Source organism: Saccopteryx bilineata, chromosome X, assembly GCF_036850765.1.
Source record: "Saccopteryx bilineata isolate mSacBil1 chromosome X, mSacBil1_pri_phased_curated, whole genome shotgun sequence".
In the NCBI taxonomy this organism is placed as follows: Eukaryota; Metazoa; Chordata; class Mammalia; order Chiroptera; family Emballonuridae; genus Saccopteryx; species Saccopteryx bilineata.
Window position 1 is genome coordinate 93952310 of NC_089502.1, and position 25829 is coordinate 93978138.

A 25829-nucleotide genomic window follows, 5' to 3' on the forward strand; every position below is an offset into this window, starting at 1 on the left:
TTGAACTCCATGGACTACCTTTAACAGCTGGTAATGGTTAACTAAAACCTGAATACACAAGTGGCCTATATGACTGAGATGCCATAACCTGAAGAAATTCAAAGGCTTAGAGAGAGAGAGGAATGTTGGAGTGAATTTATTGTGTGTGTTTCTTCACCCACTTTATTTCCAGGCAAGAAGAAAGTCACATACTCCCTTCTTTTCAAGACATTGAGAAATGCATGCATGGGCATGATTTGAAACTTTTCTCATACCTATCTTCTTCAGGTTAGCAATGATGATGGGAGATGCTGCCACTGAATTGGGCTTTCTCATTTCATTGGGAATGATGGAATCCCAGGATGGTAAAGGCCAAGGGGAGTCATTTAACTAGTAGGGACAAAATGAGTGTGATTGTTATAATAAGCAACAGAGTCAGAGGAGCAGTCAGTACATTTTGTCATGTAGGGATCTTTGGGTATGTCTAATATATGTCAGTGTCGATAGGACTGAAAAAATAGTTATCAACTTATTGTCACAGTTTTACTTCCTCAGGACCAAACTATGAGGCAGGATTTGCAGGTTGAGATTTATTGGGGAATGCTCTTGGAAGAATAAAGGAAGCAAGATTAGACAGAGAGATAAACTGAACTATAATGCATTCACAAAAGCAGAGAGTTCTGATTTGGTGCAAAATCTGCCTGGCCTTTATGTCCCTCCACTGACCAGTCATTGAATATAGGCTGTGCCTAAGAAGGAACATGATCTTGGGTAAGCAGCTCTGTCTTCAAGCCTAGACAAACTTCAAAGAAGGACTTAGTTGAGAAATGTTGACTGCCAACACTCTCAACAACTAGGGTAATGAGTGCCCTAGTCTTAAACATTGGGGGTGGGCTTTCAAGAAGTGCCTCAAAGTACCCAAAAAACCTACTGAAGTATTATAGAATCTATATTACTAGGGGAAAAATCTAGGTCAACTAAAGAAAGAACTTACTTGAATTATAGTGAGAATCATAGTTTCACACCCTGTCCCCAAACCTGACTAAGCCAGGTCACAAAAGCAGAAGACTTTGAACAAAAGGAATATTGTCTTTCTTAGAAGGAGAATTTGTGTAACATTGTTATACATGTGCTGTAAACTTGCCTCTAAATCTTCCTCCAGGGAACTTGGAGCCATTTATCAGAGTGAGCATGGACTGGGGAATGGGAGATGGCTAAAATAGAAATTAACATACATAGCAATAGTTAGGATATGCAAGGAAAGAATAGAAGCAGTATTGGGCAGATGGAAAAGTTTGGCTGCAATGCAATCTTAACCAAAGTCTTGGTCAACTCCACATGAAGCTCTGAAGCTGAAATGGTCGTTCAGTCTTGTTCCAAGATGTGGGGAGTGGTCTTGGCCTTTATATTCCTATGTTAATCAGTTATTGAACTGGTAGGATGGAATGACCTTGCATAAGAGCTCTCTTTTTTAGCTGAAGCAATCCCTATATGGAGCTGAAAGCAGGGAACCATCCACCATCAACACTCCCGGCAACTGGAGAAGAAGTCTTTCAGTCTTCTAGTAGAATTTGGACTATTCATAAATCATATCCTCTAGGAGAGGGAAGTGAAAGGAAAGAGGGTGTTAGGGAGAATGAGTCAGCACAGTTGATGAAGAGATGATGCCCTATTTTAAGGTCAGCTCCTTTTTGGTAACTAGAATACACTTGACCAGCCTTTACATTGGCCAATCCCATGGCATAAGGAGTATTCCCCAAATCAAATGATTAGGTATCTGTATTTTCCTGCTTTGCAAGCTCATCTTAAGCATAATCAGATAATTTAAATAGCAATATTTATGCTCATTCTTCTTACCAACTAACTGGAAGCAATATGATTGCATAAAGTGTTCTCCCTTTCCCAAACGATTTCAGAGGAAAAGCTTTCAAAACAGCTGCTTTATGGCTCCAGTGAACATCTCCTCTGTATTGTAATTGCACTTGTTAAAACAGCCTGTCCTACATCCTCTCTCCCAACCCTGACTCTTCAGCTTTTCAGGGGAAGAAATACAAGCTAATGAGGAAGAGCAAGGGGATGGAGTTTAGAAAAACAGCTGAAGAGATGTCTTGAAAACTTATTGAAAGCAAGCTTAACCATTTTGCACCCTTCCATAAAAATGCATAGAGATGTTCCAATTAGTTGGAGAGCTGGAAAAAAAATTTTTTTAGCATTTATAAGATAAACAGTGAGAAACACTGGCTGAAGTTTTTGAAGCTTAATATCAAGTAAATCCCTAGAAAAGAGGGAAATAATGTTGTGGATGAAAGAGTATGAGACATTTAACAAGAATGCTGTGACATATATCAAATGGTGCAGTGAGGAAAATTTATGAACAAGTGACTGGGAGAATAAAAAACTCAGAATGAAGAATGATATCAAATTTTCTGGTGCCTGAGCTGCCTGGAGCATGGAGGAAGAAAACTAGTGTATGTGAAAAGTCTCTGTGAGACACACTGCCTCAGAACAGGAATGCTATATGAAGTTGGCTGTTCCTGTGACATCATTCCATAGGCCCTAGGAAAATTTATCTTATCTTCTCTTCTTGCTACCTCCAGGTATCTTTGAAATTCGCTGTTAGAAATTACTTTATTATGTGTTCTTTTACCTATAATTGTGTTTTGAAACTTACAGCACTTAGGATGAACCTAACTTTGTGGCTGTATTCTATAAACACTTTCTGATTATTTTGAAAATGTGAGTCTGCTTAGGAGTAGAAGTATAGAATTTTATGTTTAGTGGAAAATGACTACATGTGACATGTGTTTTCTTAGATATTTGAGAAAACTAAGCATTCACCTGAGATGTGAGATATTAGAAAGTAGGGTGCCAAAAAGAGAGAAAAAGCTCAACAGTTGTCTGAAAAGATCTGCACTTCCTCTTTTTCCATGCAGATTCTAGGCTATAGGAAAATAATCTGGTGAAGTCAGTTTTAGGAGTTCAAATCTCAACCTGAACTTACTTTTTATAGTTTAATGTGATAATATTTATAAACATAAGCCACAAAGTAAAAGCTATGTTGTTTATAATCATGTAATTATAAACCATAAGTTAAAAGATGTTTAAAGTAGAAACTATCTCTACCTTATTTCCACCATACTAATTGAACACTTTCATTTTCTGGGTCCCCTTCCCATATCTGTTCTTATACATACTGTAAAAAAAATTGTAATTATAGAATATTTTCTATTTTAATCTTTTATAGAAAAAATTTTCCATGTTGTTACATAGTCTTGATAATTATAGTGTTTCATAGGTTTCTGTGCCGTGTTTTACTCAATTATATTACTATAGAGCAATTTTACTGGTTTGTAATTTTTACACTCCAGAGCAGCCTCAAATTTGAGAAAAGTAACTACTTGGTCAAAAGGTTATAAATGTTTAGATAGCTTTTGATATATTGGTGGATTGTTTTCCAAAATATTTCTGGCAAGTTAAAATCCACCAAGCATTATCACCTCACTTGCTAGCATTGGGTTTTATCATTTTAAATAATTTTATTATTTTAATGGTGTAAAATGTGACTTAACTGTTTTATCATGCACAATTTTTTTAAGGATTGGAAAGATTTAATGGGTTCTCCATATGTTTGAAATTTACTCAAAATCAAATTTAAAAGAATATGTGTGTAACAATTTTACAAGAAGTTGCAGGTACAATAAAAATATTTTTTGTACACCTTTACCCTAATGCAGCAATTGGAAACATCTTGCCAAAATGTCTAATCATTTCTGGTCTATATACATTTATAAGTAATACTTCTCATGAACCACTTCAATATATGCTAAATATATAATACCCCTTTATCTATTAGCAAAGTTGTATTATTTTATGTTTCTTGAATTTGATAATTACACCATTGTTATGTAAAAACGTGTCCTTATTCTTAGGGAAGACACGTTTAAGTTTAATATCATGTAAAATTCATATTCAATTTTACAGATTATTTTAATATACTTAAGAACAAATTTCTTTCCTGTCCAAGATCCAATTCATGTGTATACATGCATTTAACTATTGCGTTCCTTTAGTTTTATTTCTGTTTGTTTATTTTTTTAATAAGAAACATTTTTTTCAGCATTACTTTTCTTCTATGATACTGACATTTTTGGAGAATATGGCTAATTATTTTTTAGAATATCTATCAGTGATCTGGTAAATGTTGAACAAATATTTTTCTGAAAAAAGATCTCTTAAAGAGCATTTGCTAATTTCCATGATATAAATATTCCAGTGGCTGAGGTTAAGCTACCAATGTAATAATGGTGAATGTGCCATAAGAAAGAACTGTGCAGTCAGTTCTCATGAGCTGTATGCATGAGCCAACTTTAGCACATTAAAGAATGTGCTTCAGTTTGGGTCTGTCTGCTTGTTTTCTCACAAATACAATAGGCTATATATTTTTGTTAGGAATGCCAATGAAGATGCTATGTTCTTCTTAATCAATACATTATGTCAGGAGACCTGTTATATAGCTATTTCCACCTGTATTTATATTACAGTGAAAAAAATGTGGTGTGTGTATATGTGTCTTGGTATGTTTGCTAATGTAATTTTATTTCCCTGCATTATATGAGATGATGAAAATGGTGATAAGAGAATGTTCTGTTTGAAGCAAAAGGAAGTTCGTTTCCCAAATTCCCATTATCTCCATGCTGTAGCCTTGAGAGGGCTCTGAGTTGCACAATTTGAAAATACTATCCTAAATGGAGGATGAAGGTATATTTTCTAAGGGCATGGGATTTTAGTTATTCATGAAGGTTGTGCAATGTTAATAGGAAATATTTGTTTATGTATTATTGATATAACACCTGCTCAGTGTGCTGACTAAATATACCAGTAAGACATACTTTCATCTATGTTTATTTAATTCAAATATATTTTGGTTAAGTAAATTCACATAATAGAGATCAATTTCTCCTTATTTGATTATCTCATCTTTATTTCTTGAAGTAATATACTTTGGCTTTAATTCAGCTCTGTGACAATAAATATGTCACATAATTAACATGTATCTAATTTTGTCACTTGTGAAAGGAGAGAGATGTTGCACTCATTGTTCCTTGGTCTGTATGGGAAAGGACTTTAAAATTTCAAATTAGATTGTTTCCAAGGGGAAAAAGACTAGTATAAATCACCATAAAATAACTGCAGGACTATCACCCCATGCTCTTTGAGATTCATTTTCTTCATGTTGGAACTCTTTAAGTGGGCTTAGGCCAAGGTACTACACTTACTCAGTTCTTATCTACAGAAATCTGATCTTCTCTAAGATTACAACACTCTGTCCCATTTTACTGTTTTTAGTCACTTATGGTTCTTTCTATTATTTCAAGGTTTTAAATGAGAAAATAATGGTAAAAAATAATGTCTATGTGAGCCTGACCAGGTGGTAGCACAGAGGATAGAACATAGAATGGGGATGCAGAAGACCCAGGTTTGAAACCCTGAGGTCCTTGGCTTGAGCGTGGGCTCATGCAGTTTGAGCACTGGGTTGCTGGCTTGAATGTGGAATTACAGACATGACCCCATGGTTGCAAGCTTGAGCCCAAAGGTTGCTGGCTTGAAGCCCAAGGTCACTGGCTGGAAGCCCAAGGTCACTGTGTAGAGCCCAAGGTCGCTGGCTTGAGCAAGCGGACACTTGCTTTGCTCTAGCCCCCGGAAAAAGCACTTATGAGAAAGCAATCAATGAACAAACAATCAATGAACAACTAAGATGCTGCAACAAAGAATTGATGCATCTCATCCATCTCTCTTCCTGTCTATCTGTCCCTATCTGTCCCTCCCTCTGACTCTCTCTCTATCTCTGTCAAAAAAGAAAAATAGTGGCTATGCGAAACAACTTATTTTGAGATAATTCAGTTTTATGAATGCTGAAATAATAGCTAAAATATAACAATCAAATCTTTAAAATATTATATTACATTTTTCTCTTAAAATAATATGTATTTATATTTCAATAGACTGATAGAATATCAACATTATAAATTTCTTAAGTCAATTTTCATTGTGTAATAGATTATTTACATATATTTAAAACAAATATTCAGATGTTAATGATAAATCTGAAAGAATGATATGCCTTTTTAATACTATGGATATGACCCAAGGATTTTGGAAATGATATTGATGTAAGTATTTGGTAATTCAACATTTCAAAGGTTGCAATATAAATGGAATATTACATAAATACCAAGACTAAAGCTAAGTTTCAGTTATCTCTAACATTCTGCCCCTGCTTCAGCCTTTTATTAAATCTTTTTTGAAATTACTTTTGAAATGCTAAGAAAACTGTCAAGACCTTTGCCAGAGCTGAAGCACTTCAAGTACACAATCACAGTGCTGATGTGCCAGGCTTCATATCTTTTTGTTGCTATTAACTGTACTTCATCTCACCTTTCCATTGGGAGGATATGCACATTTCCCAGTGGCTTCTCTTTTCTTTCACTTTTGGTGTGTTCATTAACTACTCATTTTTTTAAAGATTTTATTTAGAGAGGAAGGGAGTGTAGTTGCTTCACATTAGTTGCTCATTGATTGCTTCCCATATGTGCTTTGACCAGAAAAGCCCAGGGTTTCAAACCCGCAACCTCAGTATTCCAGGTTGATGCTTTATTCATTGCATTACAATAGGTCAGGCAAACCACTCAATTTTAATAGAGTCATAAAGATAAGAAACAAAAGATAGAAACAAGGAAGGCATTAGGTAAATCTGACAATTGATCAAGGTCACATTTTGGAGGAATGGGTAGTTCAAGGTGCATATAGAAGACATGGAAACCCTGGTTATGATGCATATCAAATAGTTTTCCAAAGGATCTTAAGGCCATAAAACAAAAGAGAAAACCAAGATAAAAGGCTATAAAAATCTTATAATCTCTGTGAAAGCAGAAGCCATGATTTTTGTTTCTCTCTTATGATTTAGTACTGAACATTTTGTATGTAGATAATTATATGCAAAACTAAAATAAAGTCTAGTAGCCCAATTTTTTAGGTCTAACCAAAGAACTGTCTTCATCTAAATGAAATGTTAGGTAAAGGAAGCTCCATGTTTCTCATGTTTGGTTTCTTCATATTACCTTTCTGTAACAGTTTGGTGACTAATTAATTCTTTCAACAAATATTTATTGTTTTCTATATGACACTTAACCATAAAGGTAAAAGCAAGATAAACTTGATTCTTGCTTCAAGGTCTAGCTAATGTTTAAATCCTGGCCATTGTAACTGATAATTGGCTTAGATAGAATAGCTTCTGCCATGTACAGAGGAATAACCCAGTCTTCTGATATATGTTATGTGAAACGGTATTTCTCACATGCTTGTAAACCCTCTGATATTCTTTTAAAAAATCAGTTTCCTGGGATATAGAACCTGAAAATAAGGCTCTATTCATTTAAAATGCATCTAATAAGATGAATTAAATAATCAGACTAATTTCAGCATGTACAAAACCAAACAATTCTGCATAAATAATTTCTCAATTTCTCCAACTCATATCTCTAACTCCACATATTCATTATAGACACAAGAAGAAAAAAATGTTACAAGTGGCTCCATGCAAAGAACAAATAAGGTTATTATAGATTTTTACATCTTTCTCAGGTTTGTAAGCTAGTGATCTTCTTCAGAGTAGAATGCTTTGGATAGATTGACCATGCATGTAAAAGGAAAGGTTTGCAAAAATATCGGTAACTGATTTGTTTTTGTAGAGCCATCAGATACATCTGCAGAAGAATTTCTTCCATAAAGCATAATCTTCCTTCTCATATAAATATTTGCCTGCTGCACTTAGGTTATTTCAAATAAATCTATTTTCAATGAGCTGTCATTTTCAGAGGCTAAGACATATATTGGAGGGATTATTTTGGAAATGAGCTAATTTGAATATTTCTTGTATTAGTCAGGGCCCTAACAGGAAACAGATGATGTTCTTGAATTAGGATAATTTAAGGAGGAATTAATAAAAATACTATTTATAAAGATGTGGGTGGGATTCCTGCTAAAAGTTTATGCAGGAATCACAGAGTTTAGTGTTGGTAACAAGAAAGATATTATTATTGCTCAGCCTGAAAGGAGATAAGAAAGCACTTATTGGAATCCAGAGTTTTGTAGAGAAGGTTGCCTTTGGTTGCAGAAACCAACCAGCTCAAGGCAAATTGGGAGGGGGAGATATGGAAATAATTACCTTGACCCCACTTAATTTTCTTCCTCATATTCATCCAAGGGTCTTCATTAGACAAAGCTAACTGAAAACTAAAGGACAAGGAATAGATGGAAATAGTTTGCACAAGTCAAGCTCTCAAATTTGTGTCCAAATTTGTCCTTTTTATAAGGGTGAAAGTTATATTGGATTACAGGCTCACCAAACACTATCTTAAGTAAGTTAAGAATTAACTAATCACGTCTGCAATGACCCTATTTTCCAACTAGGTGGCATTCTAAGGAACTGGGAGTTGGGACTTCAAAATATGAATTATGAAGGTGGCACAATTCAACCCATAATCATGGGTGGATGAACAGAAACTGATATTTGTGTGTGTGTGTGTGTGTGTGACAGAGACAGAGAGAGAGAGAGAGAGAGAGAGAGAGAGACAAATAGGGACAGATAGGCAGGAAAAGAAGCATCAATTCTTTGTTGCATCCCTTTAGTTCTTCATTGATTGCTTTCTCATATGTGCCTTGACTGGGGAACTACAGCACAGCAAGTAACCCTTTGCTCAAGCCAGAGACCTTAGGCTTCAGGCAAGCGACCTTGGGCTTCAAGCAAGCTACCTTTGAGCTCAAGCCAGTGACTACAGGGTCATGTCTATGATTCCATACTCAAGCCAGCAACCTCGTGCTCAAGCTGTTGAGCCTGAACTCAAGCCGGATGAGCCTGCAGTCAACCTGGCAACCTCAGTATTTCAAACATGAGTATTCTGCGTCCCAGTCTGAAGCTCTATCCACTGTGCCAGAAACTGATGTTTTTTACATGCTGTATTAGAAACTTCTTGAACTGTTGATTATAATTTTGGTTTTATCTTGGATTTCAGTAACCCGATGCTAACCAGTTCTAAGCAGATTTTGACTGATTTCATGCAGGTGTACTTGAACAGTATTTTAGCCCCAGTCAGCAACTTATACTTCTTGCCCCAGGTTTCTCTAACACAATTGCATTGAATGTCCAATCAGCAGTGGCACAAGAATATTCAGATTTATGGAAAAATTAGCACCCCATTAGGTAACCCTTGATGAATAGGGAATGAAATCCAATGAATTAGAACTTCTGTCTTTCATCCTTAGGTAAACAAGTCTGACACTTATTTCATTCTATTAGTATCTTTAGAGATCTCTCAAAAATCAATGACCAATCATCAGTAGCAGTGGCCAACTTGATAATGCATTCTTGTGTTATTTTTTCCTCTTTCCCTTTTATTTCTTTAAATCCTAACTCTTGCTTCCTGAGTTCACATCTCAAATAAATTACCTGTATCAAAATATTTTCTTTTGATAGACACTGACCTATGATCGAATCTTCCCAGGTAATAATGTTAGAAATCTATGAACAAACTTTTGAAAATTTCTCCAAAATTTTCTCCAAAACAGAATGGGATAAAATCATAGTTTAAATGTTTGCAAGTTAAAGAGATCCTAAAGTCAGAAACTATATAAACAGAAGTCCAAAACCATAGTTAATCTCAGAATTAGGAGTAAACAACCTTCTGTGACAGAAGCTAACAAGTATGCAGATACTGGGGTAACACTGTCTGTCTTCAGAAGATAGTTGGTATATGGGTCAATGTGACAAAATTCTAAAAGCCTCACTGACTTTGTATACTGAAAAAGATTAGTTTTTGTACTAGTAAAGTTGTGGGGAATATGATGGCATCCCTTCAATGAAGCAAAGTCTTTTTAAGTTCCTGAAATAACCAAGAGGTGGGAAGACCAGTAGGTTAATAGCCTGCGAGAAGTTTGTCATTGAGAACATTATACCAGTCTTAAATATTCAGTTGAATTAACCATTAATTGTCAATAGCCTTTATCTTGGCAGAACAGATATTCTAACCTGGACTTTCTGTTTCCGCTGCGAGGCTGACAGCAGGGCCAGGTCTCTGACAACAACTTTCCAATTTAAAAAGCCAAACAATGACTAAACCAGAATAGAGAGCTAAGCAAAAAGGATGACAACCCTAGGCTCTAAGTATTAAGTTCTAAAATCATGCCAGAGCATGTTAGCCGTGGGTGTCCAGACACAGTTGAGGAAAAGAAATCCCTGGGGGAGAAGAGAAATGCAGTTGATCCTTGAACAACACAGATTTGAACTGCATGGGTCCACTTACATATATAGTTGTTGTTTTTTTCTTAATAAATATATAGCTGGCTTTCAGTGTGCCTGGGGTTCACAGCCACAGATTAAACCAACCATGGATTAAAAACATTATTTCAGTCTGTAGATATGAAGAGCCTAGTGTATACATTGTTGTATGACATTTTATATAAGGCTTTTGGGCACCTATGAATTTTGTTATGCCCTGGAGGTCCTGGAATCAATCTTCTACAGAGACTGAGAGATGACTACTTAAATTTTAAGAAAGTCAAAAATTATGTGTTAATCCATAAATAGTGTACATTATAGCAATTGTTATAAGAAAACAATTTTCATGGAGTATAATTTAATATACACAGGTTACATCTTGGCATTTTGTATAAGCAGCCAAAGTTCCTGAAGTGCCTAAAGAAATTAATCATACAGCTTGACTTGTGGCGGTGCAGTGGATAAAGTGTTGACCTGGAATGCTGAAGTTGCTATTTCAAAACACTAGGTTTGCTCACAGATGGCACATAGAAGTAACAACCAACTATGAGTTGATGCTTCCCGCTCCTCATTCCCCCTCTTTCTCTCTCTCTAACCTTCTTCTCTAAAATCAAAAAATAAAATTTTTTAAAAATTTTTTCAAAAGAAATTAATCACACAGTAGTCATTGGGCATGGACTACAAGAACAAATTAGAGGGAAATATTGCATGTATATAGGATGATTAAACATCTGGATTTATGTATATACTAATAATGCAAAACATACAGTTACCTATATTATTAATTTTTTTATTTAGACAATTAAATTTAACAGGGTGACATTGGTCATTCAGAGTACATAGATTTAGAAAAAACTTCACATTATTTGAACAGTTTATTATGCTGTATAGCCATCACCCAAAGTCAAATCATTCTCCATCACACTATATTCGTTTCTCTTTATGCTCCACCTTGTCCCATCCACCTTCCTCTCCTTCCTTACCCTCCCCCTGTTAACCACTTTACTTCTCCCAAGAAGAAATACAAATGGCCAATATATATATGAAAGGACGCTCATTTTCACTAGCTATTAGATAAATGTAAGTCAAAACTACACTGAGATACCACCTCACACCTGTTAGATTAGCTATTATCAACAATACAGGTAATAAGTGCTGGAGAGACTACAAAGAAAAAGGAACCCTCATTCACTATTGGTGGAAATGTAAATTAGTACAACCTACAACCATTATGAAAGAAAGTATGGTGGTTTCTCAAAAAATTAAGAATAGAATTACCATATGACCCAGCAATCCTGCTACTGGGTATAAACCCAAAAACTCATAAACATTGGTACATAAAGACACATGCACCCCCATGTTCATTGCAGCATTATTTATGGTGGCCAAAACATGTAAACAACTGAAATACCCTTCAATAGAGAACTGGATAAAGAAGATGTGGTGCAAATATACAATGGAATACTACTCAGCCATAAGAAATAATGACATAGTATCATTTACCACAACATGGATGAATACTGGTAACATTATACTGAGTGAAATAAGTAAATCAGAAAAATCTAAGAACTGTATGATTACACACATAGGTGGGACACAAAATTGAGACTCATGGACCTATATATTATTGATTTTTAAAAATGTTTAAGCCTGGCCAGGCAGTGGCGCCATGGATAGAGCATCAAACTGGTATGCGGTAGACCCAGGTTCAAAACCCTGAGGTCACCAGCTTGAACACAGGCTCATCTAGTTTGAGCAAGGCTCACCAGCTTGAGCCCAAAGTCGTTTGCTTCAGCAAGGGTTCACTCAGTCTGCGGTAGACCCCTGGTCAAGGCACATATGAGAAAGCAATCAATGAACAACTAATGTGCAGCAACAAGAAATTGATACTTCTCATCTCTCTCCTTTTCTGTGTGTCTGTCCCTATCTGTCACTCTCCCTGTATCTGTCTCTGTCACAAAATAAAATCTTTAAAATCTGTGTTTCTCTTTGTCTTACTCTTTTTTCATGGTTGCAATATCATCTTAGCTCTCTGAAAAGTTGATTATTTATTTAAGAAGAAAATAAGTTAAACAAAATACCTGTTCCATTTCATTTTTTTCTGCTTATCTGGTGATGCTTTGTTGTTCATTTACATTTATAAGGGGGACACTAAATAGCTGATTGGAAGCTTGTACCAAGAGTGGGATTTGTCAACTATAAATGTCAGTGTAAAGTTATCTGGCTGAGCTATTTCTTTGAGGGAAACTTTGATTTGTTTTTTACTTATGCTGGTCATGTTCCTTAGAGAAGGCTTTTCCACTAACTTTCTTTGAAGGTGAAGTTATTATGATGAGTATTCTAGGAACAGAATAAGGAAGAGGTTTGGGGAGAACTCACCATTTAATATTTATATATTTGATCATTTCATGTGTTTTCATCTTTACTAAACTGGAGGACACCAGGCATAAAGAACCTACTTTTGCTCTTTCTGAAGAATTAATCTCCAAAAGTGTTCTGTGGTCAGTAGAAGTTACAAGGAGTAAAGGAGTGGATTTGGAGACCTAATTGCTGCCTAAATATATTTTAAACTCATCTTTCTTATTTTAGATTTTTCCTCACTCTTCCCGCGTATAGAGGTACATAATACTATCATTGGGGATTTTGTGTGAGTTGATATACTTTGTGTTACTTCTTCACTGATGACTTAATAATTAGTGTTTTTGTGTCTCCTAAAATTCTTTGCCTTTGCTTGCCCATCAGCTTTCCAGCTTCTAAAATTCTGTTACTGTCATGTCCTTTCCTATTAGCATAATTCTTCTGGTTTGTGCCTTTTAAAATGTTACTTAAGATGATGTCAGAATTATGGTGATGTGACAGATACTCTTGATCTCTCCCCTTGAAACTTTAACTAAATGAACAACTATCATGAAGTGAAGCAAACCCAGATGGGCTTGCCTGAATGATCTACATACATAATGGTTTAAAGGTGGGAAAGGTTGAGAAGGGTGATGAAAAATAAAATGCATCTGTGGTTGGCTCTGGCAAGAGGAGAGGCCTGAACTGTCCAGGATTTTGTCTACTGGGTCTCTGGAGAGGAGAGAAACTCAGAGTGACCATTTTTTGGTGTTTTTTTTTTGTTAGTTTGTTTGTTTTTCTGCCAGAGCAATGGAGAGGGGAGAAGCCTGGAATGAATTTCTCTCTAAAATAGCTGCAGATAGGGGAGAAGCCTGGAGTGACTGGGTATCCATCTGACAGGAAGAACAAACATATTGAGGGGCAGAGGGGGAGACACTAAACCAAAGTTGTGGTAAAATGAAGGTTCATGATTAGTGTTCCTGTAGTCTGCCTATAGCTTAAACTAAGTGCAGAAACAAACCAAAGAAAATGCAGCTCCCTAACTCCCAGATCCTGCCAAGGTATAGAGAGTAGCAGAGGCAGATGAAAGTTAACACTTTAGAGCCACTCTCTGCCCTGAAGACCAGAGGTGCTCTGGGTCTGGTTCCCTGGTCTAGTAAAATATGAGGAAGAGTGCTTAGAGGCCTAAGGTCACCATTGCTAACATTGTAAAGCCATAAAGATGTAAGTCCTTATAACACATCCCACCCAACAATGTGACTGCAGCCTTGCCCACATCATTGAGACAGCAACATATCAGTGGAGGTCAGCTCAAGAAATTCAGAGCTAAAACTTGTAAAATAGGAAAGAAACAGAACAACCTCAAAAACCTGAATTTTTTTCTCTTATTCTCTTTGAAATTTATATTATTTTATTTCTTAGCAAGAGAAAGACAAAGAGAGGGACAGAGAGATAAGAAGGGAGAGAGATGAGAAGCATCAACTCATAGTTGCAGCACTTCAGTTTTTTCTTGATTGCTTTCTCCTAAGTGCCCTGACCAGAGGGCTCCAGTTGAGCCAGTAACTGACCATTGGATTAATCCAGCAATATTGGGAAACAAACCAGCAATTTTTCTGCTCAGACCAGCGACCATGAGATCATGACTATGATCCCATATTCAAGCCAGTAACCACAAGCACAAGCTGGAGAACCTGTGCACAACAAGTTGAGCTTATGCTCAAGTTAGCAACCTTAGGGTTTAGAACCTGAGTCCTTAGCATCACAGGTCAATGTTCTATCCACTACATCACTGTCTGGTCAGTTTTAAGTACATTTTCTTTAATTTTATATTTTTATTTTTAAATTCTGTGGGTGTTTTTTATTATTTCATTTGCTTTCTGCTCATAATTTTTTGTGGGTTTTCTTTTCTATTTTCATTATTTTAATTTTTATATTTTTATAGAATTTATTTATTTTTCATTCTTTTATTTTTTGTTTGAGTGTTGAACAATACCACTCTCAAATGCCATCAAGAAAGAATAAATTGAATACCATGGTTACACAAGAAAAAGAGATAGTTCAGACAAAAAATTTTTAAAAATCTGAACTGTATGGAAACCTTTGACTTTAACAATTGAAAATTCAAAAATTAACCTCTGAAAATATTCAATAAGATGCAAGAAAACAGCAATAGGCAACTTAATGAGCTCAAAACATAAAACAAATACCTAACCAAGGAGATTAAAATTTAAAAACAGAGATGAAGAGGAGTCAACAAGATAAAAATGGAGTAGGCAGATGTTCCAACTTCTACCTCCCAGAACCAAAGTGGATTACAACTTAATTTTAAGAACAATCATTTGGAAAACACTGACTTTGGACTAAACCAAGAAGAATCTATAAACAAAGATCACTGAAGAAGCCACTCTGACACTGGTAGGAAAAGCACAGCTCCTGGGAGTGAGCATCAGCCCAGAGGGACTCGTGTGGTGGTGGGGTTTTCCAGAGGGGTGGGTCCTAAGCCCCAGGATGGAAGAGCTGGGGGACTGGGAGAGCTGAGAGGATGAGAGTAGCAGGAAAAGAGTGTAATTTAGGAGGCACAGAGAGAAACATTTTGAGAGAAAGCCACCCTAATGCTGGGTTGAGTCACTCCCTAAATCTAAAGTAAATATTTTTCCTGGAACCAGTAATACCAGCAAAAGGAAGCAGGTCACAAGCTAAATGGAAGCTCTCCTGTTGCAATCAGAGCAAAGAATCATTTAAAAGCAGGGAGCCATCAGGGATACATATTAAGTGCTAAGGTCCGAGCTGCATCACCACTCTCACACTGCTGAGTGCTCATGGGTGGGTGGGTGGTAGCAGAACACAGGAGCATGGTCCCATGGGTGGGGGCAGAAGCTGGGAGCTATCCACATCTGCAGCCCAAGCACCTGAATGCAGTCCTGTCCATGAGGACAAGGTGGAAGCTGGGGAAACTGCCTGGGCTTGAAGCCTGGGCTATGCCAAAGCAGTCCTGCACACAGGGCAAAGAAGAGGTGGGGGGCCAGCCAAGTCTTGCAGCTCAGATGAATGAATGTAGTCCTGCCTGCAGGGATGGGGTAGAGGCTAGGGGCTGGCCAGGGCTTGAAGTTCGGGCACACATATTCAGTCCCACTCACGGAGGTGAGGCAGAAGCCTCAGCTACCACAGTGGGTGGTTGGCACCAGCAATGGCTATGGCTTAATGCCCAAGGTGGCAGCAGTGGTGGTTGCAGGCCAGCAGACAGACCACATCTCAGGAACACAAAGGCCACACCCATTGACTCCTGTGGCCACACCATTCTGAGGGATGAAAAGAAAGAAAAATATAAAATATAATTAAATAAAATAAAGTAAAATAAAAAGATTGAATAGAATGACACCTGAGGCTAAGGGGAAAACCACATCCAATACCTTACCTAACCCTTGATTTATAGTACTGAGCCCAACATGTAGCAACCAATAAGAGATAGCAGAAAACAGAACTCAGGGGAACCTGAATATTTAAATGAACATCCTCCAGGCTAAAAGTAGATAAAATCCAGCCTAAGTTGATATTAACAACAGCACCTGGGCTTAGCAGAGTCAGCCACAGGATCTGGACTGCCTGTTGCTCCAAAAGAATAGATAAAGGCCAGCCATAGGCAGCGACCCCCACTGGTTTGTGCCAGGCTCTGGCTAGGAAGGTCCAGGGAGGGCACATCCAGAGGCCAGATACACAGAACATCAGTTCAGGACCTAACAACCCTTGTTAGAGTGACATCTTAAGGAAAGGCTCCTCATACCTGACCCAGTAAATATATATAAAATGGAAGAGACTTTACTAGTTAAGAATGCCACAACTCAAATAAGCCTGCAAACCACAAACAGAAACAATGAGAAGACAGAGGAATGTAAGCCTTATGAATCAACAAGAAAAATCTCCAGGAAAAAAACTGGATAAAATGTAAGTAATCAAATTACCAGATGCAGAGTTTAAAATACTGATTGTTAGGATTCCTGAGGATCTCAAAGCTACAATGCATGGACTTAATGAGCACCTAAATAAAACAATTATAAACATCAAAAAGGAAACTGAAATCATAAAAAAGAAACAGACAGAAATGACAAACACAATATCAGAAATGAAGACCACACTAACAAGAATTAAAAGCAGTCTGGATGAAGCAGAGAATTGAATCAGCAACTTAGAGGACAGGATAAGTGAAAGCTTGGAACCAGAACAACAAAAAGAAAAGAGGATCAAAAAGTCTGAGGAAACTCTAAGAGAGCTCTGTGACAACAAAACAATATCCACATAATAGAGGTTCCTGAAGGAGAAGAGAAAGAACAAGGGATAGAGAAGCTGCTTAAAAAAATTATAGTTGAAAATTTCCCTAAATTGATGCAGGAAAGAGTCATACAGGTTCAAGAAGCAGAGAACACCATTAAAAAAGAACCCAAAGAGACCTACACCAGACACATCATAATCAAAATATCAAAGCTAAGAGACAAAATAAAGAATACTAAAAGCTGCAAAGAAAAACAGTCAATCATTTATTAAGGGGCCCCCATAAGGATGACATCCAACTTTTCAACAGAAACACTTGAGGCCAGAAGGAAATGGCAAAAAATATTCAAAGTAATGCAGAACAAGAACCTACAACTAAGACTCCTCTATGCAGCAAGGCTATTATTTAAAATTGAAGAAGAAATAAAAAGTTTCCCAGAAAAAAAAAAACTTAAGGAATTCATCACAAACAAACCAATGCTTTCAGAAAAGTTAAGGGGCCTGCTATAGACAGAACAAAGTGAGAAAACAATCTAGTATAAAAGGAAAGTAGATTTAAAGAAAAAAATAACAATAAACAACTACATATCAATAGTAACCTTAAATATAAATAGAATAAATGCTGCCATAAAAAGACACAGGGTAGCTGAATGGAAAAAGAAACAGGACCTGTACATGTGCTGTCTACAGAAGACCCATTAAAACAAAAGATACACATAGACTGAAAGTAAAAGGATGGAAAAAATATTTCATGCAAATGGAAATGAAAAAAGTAACTGGGCTAGTAATACTTATATCTGACAAAATAGACTTTAAAACAAAGACTATAATATAGGATAGAGAAGGCCACTACATAATAATCAAGAGAGCAATCCAACAGGAAAAAATAACCATTATAAATATCTATGCACCTACTATAGGAGCACTTAAATATATAAAGCAGACTTTGATGGACATAAAGGGTGAGATCAACTGCAATACTATAATAGTGGGGGATTTTAATACCCCCTAACATCACTAGATAGATCCTCAAGAAAGAAAATTAATAAAGAAACAGCAGAATTAAGGGACACACTAGATCAACTGGATTTAATAGATATGTTCAGAATCTTTCACCAAAAATCAAAAGAATATACATTCTTTTTAATTGCTCATGGTACATTCTCTAGGATAGACCACATGTTAAGGCATAAAACAAGCTTCAATAAATTTAAGAAGATTGAAATTATATTAAGCATCTTCTCTGACCAAAATGGCATGAAACTAAAAATCAACTACAAAGGGAAAACTGAAAAACACTTAAACACTTAAAAACTAAACAGCATATTATTAAATACCAAATGGGTCAACCAGGAGATCAAGGAAGAAATCAAAAACTTTAATGAAACAAATGAAAATGAGCATACAACAACTTAAAATTTATGGGACACAGCAAAATCAGTCCTAAGAAGTTAGTTCATAGCATTACAGGCATACCTTAAGAAGCTATAAAAAGCTCAAGTAAACAACCTAAGCCTGCAACTAAAATAACTAAAAAAAGAACAGCAAGTAAAACCCAGAGGAAGTAGAAGGAAGAAAATAATAAAGATCAGAGCGAAAATAAATGACATAGAGTCTAAAAACACAATAAAGAGAATCGATGAAACCAAGAGCTGGTTCTTTGAAAAGGTAAATAAAATAGATGAAATTTTAACCAGAGTCACCAAGAAAAAAAAAGAGAGAACTCAAATAAATAAAATTAAAATGAGAGTGGAGAAATAAAAACTGACATAGCAGAAATACAAAAGATTCTAAGAAAATATTATGGAAAACTGTATGTCAAAAACTTACACAACATAGGTAAAATGGACAAATTCCTTGAAAAATATAATTTCTCAAAAATCAATCTGAAAGAATTAGGAAACTTAAATAGACTGATTACAGCAAATGAGATTGAAACAGGTACCAAAAAACTTCTAACAAACAGAAGCTCTGGGCCAGATGGCTTCACAGGTAAATTCTAACAAATATTCAAAGAACTAACTCCTATGCTTCTCAAGTTATTTCAAAAAATTCAAGAGGAGGGAAGACTTCCAAGCTCCTTTTATGAGGCGAGCATAATTCTGATTTCAAAACCAGGCAAAGACAACACAAAGAAAGAAAAAATTATAGACCAACATTCTTGATTAATTTAGATACTAAAATTCTCAACAAAATATTAGCAAACTGGATCCAGCAATACATGAAAAAAGTCATACATCATGATCAAGTGGGATTCATTCCAGGGGGCAAGGCTGGTACAATATTCACAAATCAATCAATGTGATTCATCACATAAACAAAAGGAAGGAGAAAAACCACGTCATAATATCAATAGATACAGAAAAAGCATATGATAAAATAAAGCACCTATTTATGATCAAAACTCTCAGCAAAGTGGGAATACAGGGAACAAACCTCAACATAATAAAGGCCATTTATGAGAACCCATAGCCAACATCATACTCAATGGACAAATGTTAAAAGCAATCCCCTTAAGAACAAGGATAAGGCAGAGGTGCCCCCTTTCACCACTCTTTTTCAACATAGTTCTGGAAGTCCTAACCACAGCAATCAGACAAGAAGAAGAAATAAAAGTCATCCAAATTAGAAAAGAAGAAATAAAACAGTCATTATTTGCTGATGATATGATACTGTACATTGAAAACCCTAAAGTCACAGTCTAAAAACTACTGGACCTGATAAATGAATTCAGCAAGGTGACAGGATATTAAAGTAATACGCAGAAATTAGAAGCCTTTTTAAACAACAATAATGACCTGTCTGAAAGAGAAATTAAGAAAGCCATTCCCTTCACTACTTCAACAACAACAAAAAATAAAGTACCTAGGAGTAAATTTAACCAAGGAGGTTAAAGTCTTGTACTCAGAAAATTATAAAACATTGATCTAAAAAATGAAGGATAATACAAACAAGTGCAAGCATATATCATATTCATGGTTATGAAGAAAAAACACCATTAAAATGTTCATATTTCCTAAAGCAATGTATAAATTCAATGCAATTCTTATTAAAATACTGATGATATACTTCAAAAATATAGAACAAATATTCCAAAAATTGATAGGAAACTGAAAAAGAACACGAATAGCTTCAGCAATCTTGAAAAAGAAGAATAAAGTGCTGGTATCACACTTCCTGATATCAAGTTATACTACAAGGCCATTGTATTCAAAACAGCTTGGTACTGGCATAAAACCAGGCATATAGATCAGTGGAACAGAACAAAAATCCCAGAAATAAACCCACATATTTATGGACAATTGATATTAGACAAAGGAGGTAATAGCATGCAATGGAGTAAAGACAGTCTCCTTAATAAATGGTGTTAGAAAAATTGGACAGCTACCTGCAAAAAATGAAACTAGACCACCAACTTACACCATTCACAAAAATGAACTCAAAATGGATAAAAGACTTAAATGTAAGTCGTTAAAGCATAAGCATCCTAGAAAAAAACATAGGCAATCAGCTCTCTGACATCACTGGCAGCTATATATTTGCTTATTTATCTCCACAGTTAAGGGAAATAAGGACAGTATAAACAAATGGGACTATATCAATTAAAAAGCTTTTATACAGCTAAAGACAATATAAACAGAACAAAAAGACAAACCACACAATGGCAGAATACATTCAACAATACGTCTGATAAGAGGTTAATAACCAAAATTTATAAAGGACTTGTAAAACTCAACACCAGGAAGACAAACAATCTAATCAAAAATGGGCAAAAGAATTGAATAGACATTTCTCCAAAGAGGACATACAGATGGCTAATAGGCATATGAAAAAGTGCTCAACATCACTAATCATTTAGAGAAATTCAAATTATAACCTCACACCAGTCAGAATGGCGCTCATCAACAAAACAACATAGGCCCTGGCTGGTTGGCTCAGCGGTAGAGCGTCGGCCTGCTGTGCGGGGGAGCCGGGTTCGATTCCCGGCCAGGGCACATAGGAGAAGAGCCCATTTGCTTCTCCACCCCCCCTCCTTCCTCTCTGTCTCTCTCTTCCCCTCCCGCAGCCAAGGCTCCATTGGAGCAAAGATGGCCCGGGTGCTGGGGATGGCTCCTTGGCCTCTGCCCCAGGTGCTAGAGTGGCTCTGGTCGCAGCAGAGTGACACCCCGGAGGGCAGAGCATCGCCCCCTGGTGGGGTGGATCCCAGTCGGGTACATGCGGGAGTCTGTCTGACTGTCTCTCCCCATTTCCAGCTTCAGAAAAATACAATATATATATATATATATATATATATATATATATATATACACACACACACACACACACACACACACACACACACACACACCAAAACAACATAGAATAAGTGCTGGTGAGGATGTGGAGAAAAGAGAACCCTCCTGCACTGCTGGTGGGAATGCAGACTGGTTTAGCCACTGTGGAAAACAGTATGGAGATTCCTCAAAAAATTAAAAATGAAACTGCCTTTGAGCCAGCCATCCTACCTTTAGGAATATATTACAAGAACACCACATCAATGATTCAAAAGAACATATGCACCCCCATGTTTATGGCAGCATTGTTTACAATAGCCAAGATATGAAAACAGCCCTAGTGCCCGTCAGTGAACAGGTGGATTAAAAAGCCATGGTACATATACACAATGGAATACTATGGGGCCATGAAAAAGAAGGAAATTTTACCTTTTGCAACAACGTGGATGGACCTGGAAACTATTATGTTAAGTGAAATAAGCTAGGTAGAGAAAGAAAAATATCATATGACCTCACTCATTTGAGTAATCAAATGAACAATATGAACTGAGGAACGGAATAAAGTCAAAGGCGGGATCAAAGGGACCAGAGGAAAGCAAACAGAGGGAAAAGGGATGATAGGAAGGGAACAGAAAAGGGAAAAAGATTGGTGAAATTATACACATATAACACAATGTTATAGAGAGCAGAAAAGCAAATTCTGCAGGGAAAGGGGGAGGGCATTGTGGGGAGGGAAAAAAGGAGAATGTTTTGGGAACCACAGGGGTGAGAGGATGCATCTGAGGGAACACTAGAGTCTATGTAAACACAATAAATTAAAAAAGAATAAAAGAGGTACAAAAAGCTAGATTATGTTCTAAGAGAGTTTTAAAATATTAATGAAAAAATATTAAATAATACCTGACAAAAAATTAAAATTGTTAAAGATAGAAAAGAATACAGAGATGAAGAGTTCAATGCATAAATTAAAAATTGAGGTAGCAATGGTAGCTAATAGAACAGGCCAGCTAGAGGAGAGAATCTGTGATATCAAAGACAGGCAACTAATAATGCTACAAAGTAAAGAGGAGAAAGACTCATGAGTTTTTAAAAAATGAGAGCTCTACAAGAATTGTCTTATTCCATCAGAAAGAGCAATATAAGAATATCAGAAGAGAAAGAGAAGTGAATGGAAAGCCTATTCAAAGAAATAATTGCTAGAAATTTCGCAAGTCTATGGAAAGGTTTAGATCTCTGAATCCAAGAAGCAAATAAAACACCTAATTAACCAAACCCAAACAGGTGTTCTCCAAGGCACATAGTAATCAAGTTGTCAAAAATCAATAACAGGCCCTGGCCGGTTGGCTCAGTGGTAGAGGATTGGCCTGGCATGCAGGAGTCCCAGGTTTGATTCCCGGCCAGGGCACACAGGAGAAACATCCATCTGCTTCTTCACCCCTCCCCCTCTCCATCTCTCTCTCCCCTCCTGCAGCCAAAGCTCCATTGGAGCAAAGTTGGCCCGGGAGCTGAGGATGGCTCCATGGCCTCCACCTCAGGTGCTAGAATGGCCCTGGTTGCAATAGAGCAACGCCCCAGATGGGCAGAGTATCGCCCCCTGGTGGGCATGCCGGGTGGATCCCAGTCGGGTGCATGCAGGAGTCTGTCTGACTGCCTCCCCGTTTCCAACTTCAGGGAAAAAAATCAATAACAAAGAAAAAATCCTCAAAGCAGCTAAGAAAAAGAAGAACATATCATATAAAGGAAGGCAAATTAAGTTACCATATTTCTCAGTAGAAACTGTAAAAATGAGAAGAGAGTAGGTCCAAACATTCAAAATACTGAGAGAGAAATTACCAGCCAACAATACTATATCCATCAAAGTTATCCTTCAAATATGAAGGAGAAACAAAAAATTTGTAGATATATAAAAGCTGAGGGAATTTATCACCAGAAAGAGCTCACTGCAGGAAATACTCAAGGGAGTTATTTGACCAGATACAAAGAAAAAAAAAAAAACAACACAAAGCTACAACTAAAAGCTTCAACAAGGTTACAATAAAAACAAAGATAATATTTCAAGACAATAACTTAAAAGGGGAGAGATTAAAGACTTGCAGTAGCAAAGTACATAGAGTGCAGAAACAGTCTTTACACAAAGGATTCTTGTACATATGACAATGTTTCTGTTAATAACATAATGATAACCATCCACAAAAAAGCCACTACTGAAACAAATAGCTAGGTGTTACCACTTACAGTCCAACAGAATGGCAGCAATTTATTGACAGCTCTAAATGGAGTCTGAAATGTGTTTTCCTACACAACGGTAATGTTTATGCAGCAGTTTCAATTGGTTATTCAACTCATCTGCGAGAAGATTATGACATAAAAATTGTCCTCGACTTTCTGAAGTATGAGGAGCATAACTGGATCATTTGTGTGGATCTTAAAATGGTAAATTTCCTGCTAGGACAACAGAGAGGTTTCACGAAATATCCTTGCTTTCTGTGTTTGTGGGACAGCCGAGCTCAGGAGAAACACTGGACACAGAAGGAATGGCCGAAACATGAAGCTCTGGAAGTAGGGATGCAAAATATTGTGAATGAACTCATAGTTAATCGAGACAGGATCATTTTTCCCCCACTTCACATCAAACTTGGCTTAATAAAGCAGTTTGTTCAGGCTTTGAATAAAAAAAGTGAATGCTGTCAATATATTTTATTATTTCTGCTTTTCCTGCCTTGTCTTTTGAGAAGATAAAAGCAGGTATATTTAATGGACCTCAAATTCGAACCCTCATACATGATGAAGAATTTGCCAGGAAGATGAATAAGGAGGAGAAAGCAGCATGGCAGTCTTTTGTGGCAGTTACAAAGAACTTCCTTGGCAACAAAACGCAGAAAACTATGAACTTCTGGTTCAAAGGATGCTGTTAACTTTCTGTGAAATTGGATGTAACACGAGCATTAAGATTCACTTCCTGAATGATCACCTTTATAAGTTTCCCAAAAATCTTGGAGCTGTTAGTGATGAGCAGACTACTTATGGACCATCAAACAAGATTGTCCTCAACAAGTACACAAACGCAAGAGCTACAAATGCAAATTTTTGCCTGAATAAAATTTAAAAAAGTTTTGCGCAAATTTTATGATTAAAATAAGTGTTTTAATATGTTCTATTTTGAAATTGTAGACAAATTCTGATGTAATCATATCTTTTAGTGTATTAATGTATTTACTGCATTATATAAATTATTATATATATTTTCACATAGATGATGCCCAAGAAGACATTCTACTTCATTATATTAAACTAAATGTTGAAAATTTTATGATAAGATGAAAACCTAAAATCTTGAATTGCAAAAAAATTACAGCTTACAGAGAAAAACTAATGTCAGATTTGAGATCAGCACACTCGAATTAGGTAAGAGCAAGTGTTTTTGTGGATGCAACAAAATTTTTGTTCTCCAGTGGTATCCAGACATTTGGCCAAACATTCTGGGTATGTCTGTTTTGGAGTGTTTATAGATTATCTTAATATTTGAATCAGTAGAGTGAGTGAAGCAGACTGCCCTTTTTAATGTGAGTCAGCCTTATCCAATGAAAGACCTGAGTAGAACAAAAAAGTTAGAGAAACCTTCTCCTGCATGCCTATTCTGTAGGGAAATCTCTATCTTTTTCAGCTTTTGGACTTGAACTGCAATTTTGGTTTTTCTTGATTCTCCACCCTGTTTTTAGATTGTAATTTACACCATTGGCTCTGCTGGATATCCAGCTTGCTGGATGCAGATCTTGGAACTTCTCTCTCTTTGTAACTGTGTGAGCTAATACTTTATAACAAATTTCTCTCTTCTCTCTTTTGAACCCTGACTAACATAGCATTTTAATAATAATATATTATTTTATGCTTGTTGTATTAGTTTGAAGAGAAAGTTTGATCACAAGCACACACAAGAAAAATGCCATATGAATATAAATATAAAAATGGAGATGCTTCTATAAGCCAAGAAATGCCAAAGATTGCCAGCAAACCACCAGAAGCTAAGGGAGAGGCATGGAGTAGAGTATTTCTAAGAGCTCCAGGGAAGAATCAAACCCTCTGACATCTTGATCTTGGATATCTGGCATGCAGAACATAGAATAATAAATTTATTTTGTTTAAACCATTCAATTTGTGGTACTATGATATGTCAGCCCTAGAAAAACAATTACAGGGTGTCCTTAGGTTATGACACAGTTCTGTTTCTATTACAGTGACATAAGTCAAAACATGCCCTATCCTAAGTCACTTACCTAACCTAACACAGTTATAAAATTATAATCTAGAACATAAAAACACAGCTAAGTCACAGAAAAAGGATAAGGACATAAAACACTGTAGTATAGTAACAGAAAAAAATGACAAAAAATTAGTGTAAAAATTTCTTATATTAATTCCTGTGGTTTGCTTGCACCCTGGAAGCAGTATTGCAAGGTGGGAGAAAGTTACCTATTTGAAGGAGGAAGCTGGAGAGGCAGGAGAACCTGCAGAAGGTGCTGGAGATACTGGGTCAGGTGAATCAGGATTACCTAAGGAATATGCAGGAAACACTGGAGGTGATTCTACCCACACTATAGGTGTTTCATCTCAAGAAGCAGCTGATGTAGAGGGTACAGGAT

The 25829-nt window shown here is 36.4% G+C and overlaps 1 non-coding gene across 1 annotated transcript; it reads left to right on the forward strand.

Annotated features, from left to right (window-relative positions):
• Window positions 1–20834: 20834 nt before the first annotated feature.
• On the forward strand, window positions 20835–20910 carry TRNAS-GCU (transfer RNA serine (anticodon GCU)). The gene has a single exon. It is a non-coding gene; the product is annotated as a tRNA-Ser (tRNA).
• Window positions 20911–25829: the final 4919 nt, after the last annotated feature.